Here is an 8,495-nt window from a genome sequence, read left to right on the forward strand (position 1 = left end):
AGAAAGGGGAAGGAACTTTTCTCAAGATCAAACACCTAATAAAGCAGGAAATTTAGGATGGAGGCTCAGTTTGACTAATTCATAATATATGGAATTTAGAGTGATCATCTGTTCCTACCCCTTCTTTTTGCAAATGAGGAAAATGAGATCAAGAGAGAGAAGATAAATGATTTTCCCAAAGGAAATATCTGAGCTAGTATTCCAACCTAACTCATCTGGCTCCAAATGAAGTATTCTTTCTGTTTCTACCACTCTGCTCTCCTTTATCCCAGTACCCCTCTATCATACTGAGTGTGCTTTTCAAAATTCAAGAAATACTTGATAAGTATTTATTGTTCTAGGTACTGAGGGAGATACACAGTTGAGATAAGAAGGTATCCTAGAGATAAGACAGGCAGAAAAATACATATAATGCTATGCTTGGTGTATTAGAGTGGGGCAAAACATAGAGCCATTTTAGGAAGAAATGGTTTACTTTGGGGTTAGGGAAGGCTTGGTGGTGGAAGTGTCATGGGCATCTTGTAGGGTGGAGGTGGGGGAAGGAAAGACAGGAAAGGAGAAAGAGCAGAGCATTATACACCTGGTGAGGAAGTGATATTCATCCAGAAGAGGCTTAGGCTTAATCCCGATGGACACTTCAGCCCTTAATGTCAATCTTCATCTCATTTATAGCACAACTCTTCTAAAAAGATTTATATAGTACATGAACTTAATTTTGACAATCTTATATTTAAGTTATATATTAAAAAAACTTCATCAAAAATCAGAAAGAAGCCTGAAAAAGACTTATCAGAGAACACTTTATGGATTATGGATTGGAACATGATTTGTGATATTAATATAATTTTTCAACATTCACTTTTATAAGATTTTGAGTTTCAAAACCTGAGTTTTCTCTCTTTCTCTCTTCCACTCTCCCCAAGACAGCAAACAGTCTGATATAGATTATATATATACAATTATGTTAGACATATTTCCACATTAGTAATATTGTAAAAGAGGAAAGCAATATTATTTTACTGTGCCTATGCTATAACAAAAATTGTTGAAAATGCTAAAGCCTAAAGTGGAAAACACTGAAGTTGTAAACAACTTAGCTTCCAATTTCACATGAATATATTAATTTCATTTTCATTTTCAGAATGGGGAAATTCCAGAATCTATATGTTTGTAGCTTGAGGTTAACCCCAGCAAAATTCTAGAAGAGATGATTAAACATTTAGTTTGTGAAAACTTTGAAAAGTTCTTACAAGATATTAGTAAGGGTTCATTAAAGATAAATTCTTCCATATTATCCTTAGTTTTCTTTTTGACTAAGACTGCAAAGTTAGTACACTTGGGTTTTGTCTTGGGCCTTGTTCTAGTCAACATTTTTATTGGTGCCTTGGAGAAAGACAAAGATGACAAGTTTATTCAATTTATACTCAGAAGAAAAGAATCAGGGTACAAAGTAATGTCCATGGACTAGACCATTGGACTGTCTCTAAGGTGATTTAATTTAATGTAGCTAAATGTAAAGAACTTTTAAAGAAACAATGATAATTTAAGAACAAGATAAGAGAGATATTGTCTAGAAGTGTAAACATCTCAGGTTTTAACTCAACATAAGTTACCAGTGTAAATTGCCATAGCTAATAAGCTAAACTAATGGATTTTAGACTGAACTATAAGAGTAACAGCATCCCAGAGCTAGGAAAGTAATACTATTCTGCCCTGCTCAGATGATATCTGGAATATTGTGGCTTCTCATGTTAGGATGGAGACTGACAAGATAGTCTATCCAGATTATAGAAGGGAATGAAAAAGATTCCATACATTGGGATTGGAAAGGTTTAGTCTAAAGGAAGAAGGTTCAGGGTGAACAAGTTGGCAGTTCAATTTTTTGAAGGTCTATCATACGGAGGGGGGATATTAGGGGAAAGTATTAGGACCAGTGGGGGAAAACTGAAAAAAGATGGACTTTGACTTAACATAATAATGCAAATCTTTTTTATACAACTTGCTTTTCCTTTTAAATAGATAATGTTATCATATAAATTTCTTTTTTTTTCTCCTCCCCTACTCTTGAGATGGCTACCATTAGATTCAAATATTTATATATTATAATATATATATGCAAAATCATTCTACACACACTTCCATTTATTAGTTCTTTCTCTGGATGCAGATAGCACTTTCCTACATATTCCTTGGTAGTCAATACACCTATTCACTATTCTTATTTCTTAGGCAGGTAGATTCTTAATAATGCTAGTTGACTTGACTTGATTATAGCTCATTGAATAATCATATTCAAAGAATGATGATTAATGGATCAATGTTAATCTGGAAGGAGATCCCTGATTGTGGGACTTTGTTCTTGGCCTGGCCTATCTAACATTTTAAGCAATTACTTGTATGGGGAAGTTCCTGAAAACCATAAGGAATAGTTGAAGGAATTTGGGATTTTTATCCAGGAAAAGAGATTAAAAATGCATGTGAGGTTTGGGCAGGGCAATATGATAGTCATTTTCAAATATTCAAAGAACTGTTGTATAGAAGAAGAATTTTTGTAACTCAGAAAATTTTCAGATTAGGTAAACTCATGATTCCACCATAGGGCATTGCTGCCTGCTCAGGTATTCTTATTCCAAATTATTCTTGTCCAGGCCCTTACGTAAATTATCTATAGAAGGTCACTTCGATATAGTAGTTGTTTCTGACATTTTGTGACTAGCAAGGCACTGCATGGATTGTCAATCTATGATCTTTTGCTCTTGCTTCATGATTAGTTAGACACCTTTTTCTATTTGTTCATAGTTTTGATGATGCCTTTTTTTAAAACCATTTTTCATTGGTAATATACTACAGCCTATGTATATCCATCATATATTTTAGATCACCTGGAATCCTTATTTCCCAAAGCTCATGAGATTCCATAGCTTGATATAATATTGTGTCACTAGAAGAATGTACACAATTACACCAATGTGGTATATGTATCTGTGAATGTGTGTTTGCTAATAAAATTTAGGATCAATGAAAGTTCCTTTTCTTTCTGCACAATTCCACAAATGAAATTCTAGTTTTCTGTCCTCCTCCTATTTCATTCAGGCCCTCTCTTATTAATCATCTGCAATGCCTGTCTAAGACATGGCCTCTTAATTGATGAACTCCATGGGTCTCCCATCTAACTATATCTTATAATCTGAGCAATATATGACTCTTGAAATGGTTTCAGAAATAAACAAAATGCATTTCAGCCATAAAATTAGCTCATATCTATTAAGCTAATAGCCAGCCACATAAATATTACAAAGTAGGAATTTGGAGCAAAGATTAGGATTGGGGAGGGAGAACTATGCTTCCTTATGTGTCTATTTTACTTTTCCCTCCCTTGCCTTCTGTTCTCCCTTTTTATTTGTATGAGAGATAAAAGAATATTGAAAACTCAAAAATCTTAAACTCAGATCACCCTTGGCAATTTGTTAGAAGCCAGAGATTAAAAGAATTTTGAAGGTGTACATGGTGATATAGCATTGATAATTGATAAATTAAAGGGGATTTTCTAACCTTAAGTCACAAGGTTGGGTACAATGATGTTATTCTTTGTAAGGAGGAGTAGCGTTCAAAGGTATAATGAACGCCTGCAATTTCTCTTTGCTTGCCCATGTATTGGATGTTCCGAGAGGGTTTGGCCATGAAGCTGTTTCTGTCCTTCTGGCGAAAAAAGCTTTACATAGCTAAAACTTGGGGACTGACAGATTCTTCTTCTATTTTCTTTTATTCTGATGATTGAGTGTTTGGCAGACCTAGACCCATATTGAAAGTTATGAATTTTAGCTTCTAAGTCCTAAGGTAAAGAAAGAATGACAGAATTCTCACCTTTTCTCATAGGGAAAATGGTAGCTCCTCAATGAAGGACTCAATCTGAAGGTTGAAAGCAGTGGGAAGTTTTGTAGAATACCTTGGACTTTGGGTATCTTGTCTTGGGTTCATGGGGTGTTCAGAATGGACCAGTATCTCTCATATGAGGACTGCTGAATCTTTTTTAGGGCTGCTCACTCATCTTTGGTATCTGCCTTTGATGTCCACTCATTATCCAACTCTCTCCTGTGGCTCCAAGAAACTGTAGCACACATAGTAGACACATTCTGGTAAAAATTGCTAGGTAGATGGGCTAAACCAGTTGAGAGTAACTAATAGATCTCAAACCATGGAGGAATTAGGAGGGTGCTCATCTTAAACATATGAAGACATATATATATATATATATATATATATATATATATATATATATATATATATATATATATATATATATATATATATATATATATATATATATATAGTATTATATAGTATAGGTGGATTATGAACATTGAAGATGGCACTGTGAAGCACTTAGAGCTTGGTCAGACATTGAAAATGCCAAGATAATTCACTGCATTTTGGGCAATACCTCTCTAAGACATTATTAATTGATTGATATTAATTGAACTTCGTGGACCTTCCATGCTACTGGACTTTGATGACTCTGGAAGAGAAAAATCCAATATACACATGAGTTTAAAAGGCTTCATGTCTTAGAATATACCTGTACACATTTTGCTTATGTTGGGAATTCTGGTCTTATCTATAGGCAGAGTAGAAGGTACTCTCTATTACTGTGAATTGAGACATGGGAAGTATTCCTGCCACTTCAAAAGATCTTTATCATTGGTGTCTGAAATTTCACTATTTGTCATTTATTTATATCTGATAACATGCCTTCATATTGTCTTGGGTGTTGACAGTGGGTTTCTGGAAAAGACACTGGTATCTTCAAAACACATACATATACATACAATTGCATCCACTGGTATCCTTAAGTAGCACAAATAAATTGAGAAAAATATAAAATGTCATAGGGTCAGGGGCAATGTTACATGACTTATAGAAATGTTGCTCCGAAATATTACTTACTGACTAGATAGAATAACTAATCAGTGATTTTCTGGTCACTAGGTATTTCAGTAGATAGAGAACTGGACCTGGAATCAGAAAAGCCTGGAATTCAAATGTTACCTTAGATACTTACTGTCTGAATGATTTTGGGAAAGTCATTTAATCTCTTTTCTCAGTTTCCTCATCTGGAAAACAAGTTTAATAACAGCACCTACTTCACAGGATTGTTATGAAGAGCAAATGAGATGAGATGTAAGGTCTTTGGTACTAAGCCTGGCCCATAGGACGTTCTATATAAAGTTAGCTATTATTATTATTATTGTTATTAGTTGTGGATAAGTTTCTTTTTTATCTTACTTTCTCACCTGTAAAATAAGGATATTTTATCTTCTATCACTTATCTTCCCTTACAAGCCCTAAAGAGCTACACAAATGCTATTGTTATTCCTTTAGCATCAATCTCTTGACTTTCTAGATTTTCTCTCTTCCCACCTTCTAGTATGCTCTAATATCTTTCATTTCCTAGTTTCAAAAAGACAAAATTCAAACACATATTAGATGATGTGTTATGTTTTTAGTTTCATCATCTTGAAATACTATCTCATGTCAGTTGTTAATAATTTCATGTCAATTGTCAGTACGTGTCAGTACTATTTCATGTTGATAGACCAGCAACACAGTATAGCAATAGATAGTAATCTCCTTAGGGAAACTCATAAGGGGAGGGACTCTACAATTCGGTGGTTTTAGGACATTTTGTGGCTTGAGTGATAAATCATAATTGATCTCAAATTGACTATAAGACCTGTAATCTTCTTGCTTGCACCTCTCAAGGCAGGGCTTTTGTTCTCTGTCTCAGTCTAGCTTTGGTCATGAGACTGCTTGGATAAGGTTGCCAATGAACATGTCAGTTCTAGGATCTTTCAGTTGAATTTCCCTGACAAGGTTTTTCAGTGGTTTGGTTTCTCAGATGTCCTCCCTTTGTGGGTTTGTACCTATATTCTTACTCCACATCTAAAAATGGGCCTAGATTAAAATAGTTTTCAAAGCAAGATTCTAAGTTTTTTTCATATTCATTTTTTAGATACATTTTCAATATATCAGATCCATCTCTCCCATTCCCTTATCCACTATAATAAATCTCTGCAATAGCATCAAAAAGATAGCACTGAATTTAGCAGTACTGACCTTATCTTGGAAGTAGCCTATAGTATAAGTTCAGCACATACAGCCCTGCAATTTCCTGGAGCTCAGCATTTCCAGCAAAGGGCCTGGTACTAATTACTATCATTTTAATGCCTTCGTCCATCAAACTTCAATGCTTTCTGAAATTATTCAGCACAGGCGTGTGGTGCCAAATAGCCTCTCATTCACAGGAAACAGCAGCATGCAGGAAGTCTGGGATGATTTCATCTCAAAAGTTTTATAAAATTTTAGGAGCAGACATAGTGCTGAAATGAAACCAAAACCTTTTGGCCCTAAGGGGGAGGAGGGGAGCTATTATTCTGATCAAAAGTCTCTCTGATGGATTTATCCTCACCTTTACATGATACTGTGTTGCCAAACTCAAATTCTCAGTTTGGGTTGAATCATTCCTGGGGGTTCTCCTATCTTTGGGCTAAATTAAAAGTTGGGGGATTGGATTATAAGAGATTTATTTAGGGTAGCTGGAGAACTATAATTAAATAATTGAATAGATGGATGAATGAAAAATCATCATTTATTTACCATGTACAAAAATTCTGTATCAAATACTAGAGTTACAAATGGAAAGCAAGACAGTCTCTATGCTTAAGGAACATTCTAAAGGGGAGATAACAGGCAAAAAATGATTATAGCTTCAAATCAGATGGAAAGTACCAATGGTTTTTAGAGTACAGCCTCAATGCACATGGTAATGCGTTTTCTTTAATATTCATTTCTATTGATAAAATATCCTTTTGTGATGTCAAGGACTCAGTAAAAAAATTATTATTATTATTTTTTGTTCTAAAGGAACCCTATAAAGCTTATACCTAAGGATCAAAATGTATTTTTGGGGGATTAGGGTAGGAAAGAATATTGAATCTGAATATTCCCATTCAGGAAACAGGGCAAAGTAGCATTCTTGCTACTCTTTACAAAATGTCCCTTAGAAGAGTGGACCAGGTATGAGATCAAATCTCATTCATGATACATATCAGTCTGATGACTCTAAGCAAATTGTTCGATCTTTCAGTGCCCTAGGCATCCTGGTTAAGACTTTAGCTTGCAGAGAAGGTGCTAATCAACTTTAGCAGAAAGAGTTTCCTCTCCAGATAAATTTTTTTTTTATATTAATGAAATCACTGGTTCAGTACCAATCCCTAATATTTACAGTAATAATAATACATTTATATATAGTTTTATAATTTGAAAAGCAGTTTCTTTATAACATAACATCTCAGTAGAGTAGATTAAAATGATAATTCCATTTTACATAGTTCTTTAAAGTTTACAAAGCATTTGTAAACAATAGCCTTATGAAGTAGTTAATAGAAATTTAGTGTATGTGTCCTCTGGACTGTGCTCCTGGATTCTTAAATTGGTATTTCTCATTTTTTTTTCCCCTGAGGCTGGGGTTGAGTGACTTGCCCAGGGTCACATAACTAGGAAGTGTTAAATGTCTGAGATGGCATTTGAACTCGGCTCCTCCTGAATTCAAGGCTGGTGCTCTATCCACTGCGCCACCTAGCTGCCCCTAAATTGGTATTTCTCTAGGAACTGCAGTGACATTTCTAGCTGGCTAGTACTAGGGTAGTTCTTCTTGGTTAAACAGTGTAGACTTGTCAAAGGATATAGGAGGAAGAGTATGGGGAGTTTAGAATGAATAACAAAATATAGAAGAAGAGAAATGCCAGTTGACTTTAAAGGTGGAGTTCATTAGGATTGTTATGAACTTCTACTTTGATGGAAGAGATTTTGATAATTTATAGCCAATATGAGTAGTTGTTTGTGCTGATTCCTGGCAAGAACTTAATACCATGGATTGTGATGTATAGTTGCAAGCATAGCAATGGATTTTTGATCTTCTACTCTCCATGAAAACTTTTGTAGTCAGTGTTCCTGAGTTTTCTCAGTCACTTTTAAGTCAGTGACTAGGAGTTCAGACAATTTTCTTGTCATAATTAACTATGGCAAATCCTAACTCCAATAAGTCCCTTGCTCACAAGAACATATGCATTAAGGCTGTGCCAGGGAAAGACTCTAGGGACTCACTTCATTGAGATATCAGTGGAAGGGAATGTATTTTTGCTTAACAGAAAAAAAAAAGCTTGCTATTAATGTAAGTTAATGATTAGAGTATTTGACTAACCTTTTGTTGATTTTTTTTACATTCCTATGCAAATTTCTTAATTTAATTAAAATATTTTGACTTTGAGGTTGAAGTGAATAAAATGACAATTAGATTCAGTAAAGGTTCTTCATGAGATAGAGTTAGGATCAATGATAGATAAATAATCTTAGTTGAGATCCCAGGAGCAATAGCAAAAAAGGCCCAGTATTGGAATCTGATGAACGATTATCTATGGGCCATACTCCTGTATTGC

General features: G+C 34.6%; 1 long non-coding RNA gene across 1 annotated transcript; it reads right to left on the minus strand.

The window, feature by feature from the left end:
• Nucleotides 1-586: 586 nt before the first annotated feature.
• Nucleotides 587-6,307, minus strand: LOC141559822 (uncharacterized). Its single transcript, XR_012487574.1, has 3 exons — nucleotides 6,115-6,307; nucleotides 3,865-4,108; nucleotides 587-682 (listed from the first exon to the last, which is right to left on the minus strand). It is a non-coding gene; the product is annotated as an uncharacterized LOC141559822 (long non-coding RNA).
• Nucleotides 6,308-8,495: the final 2,188 nt, after the last annotated feature.

Source organism: Sminthopsis crassicaudata, chromosome 3 (assembly GCF_048593235.1).
Source record: "Sminthopsis crassicaudata isolate SCR6 chromosome 3, ASM4859323v1, whole genome shotgun sequence".
NCBI classification, from domain to species: Eukaryota; Metazoa; Chordata; class Mammalia; order Dasyuromorphia; family Dasyuridae; genus Sminthopsis; species Sminthopsis crassicaudata.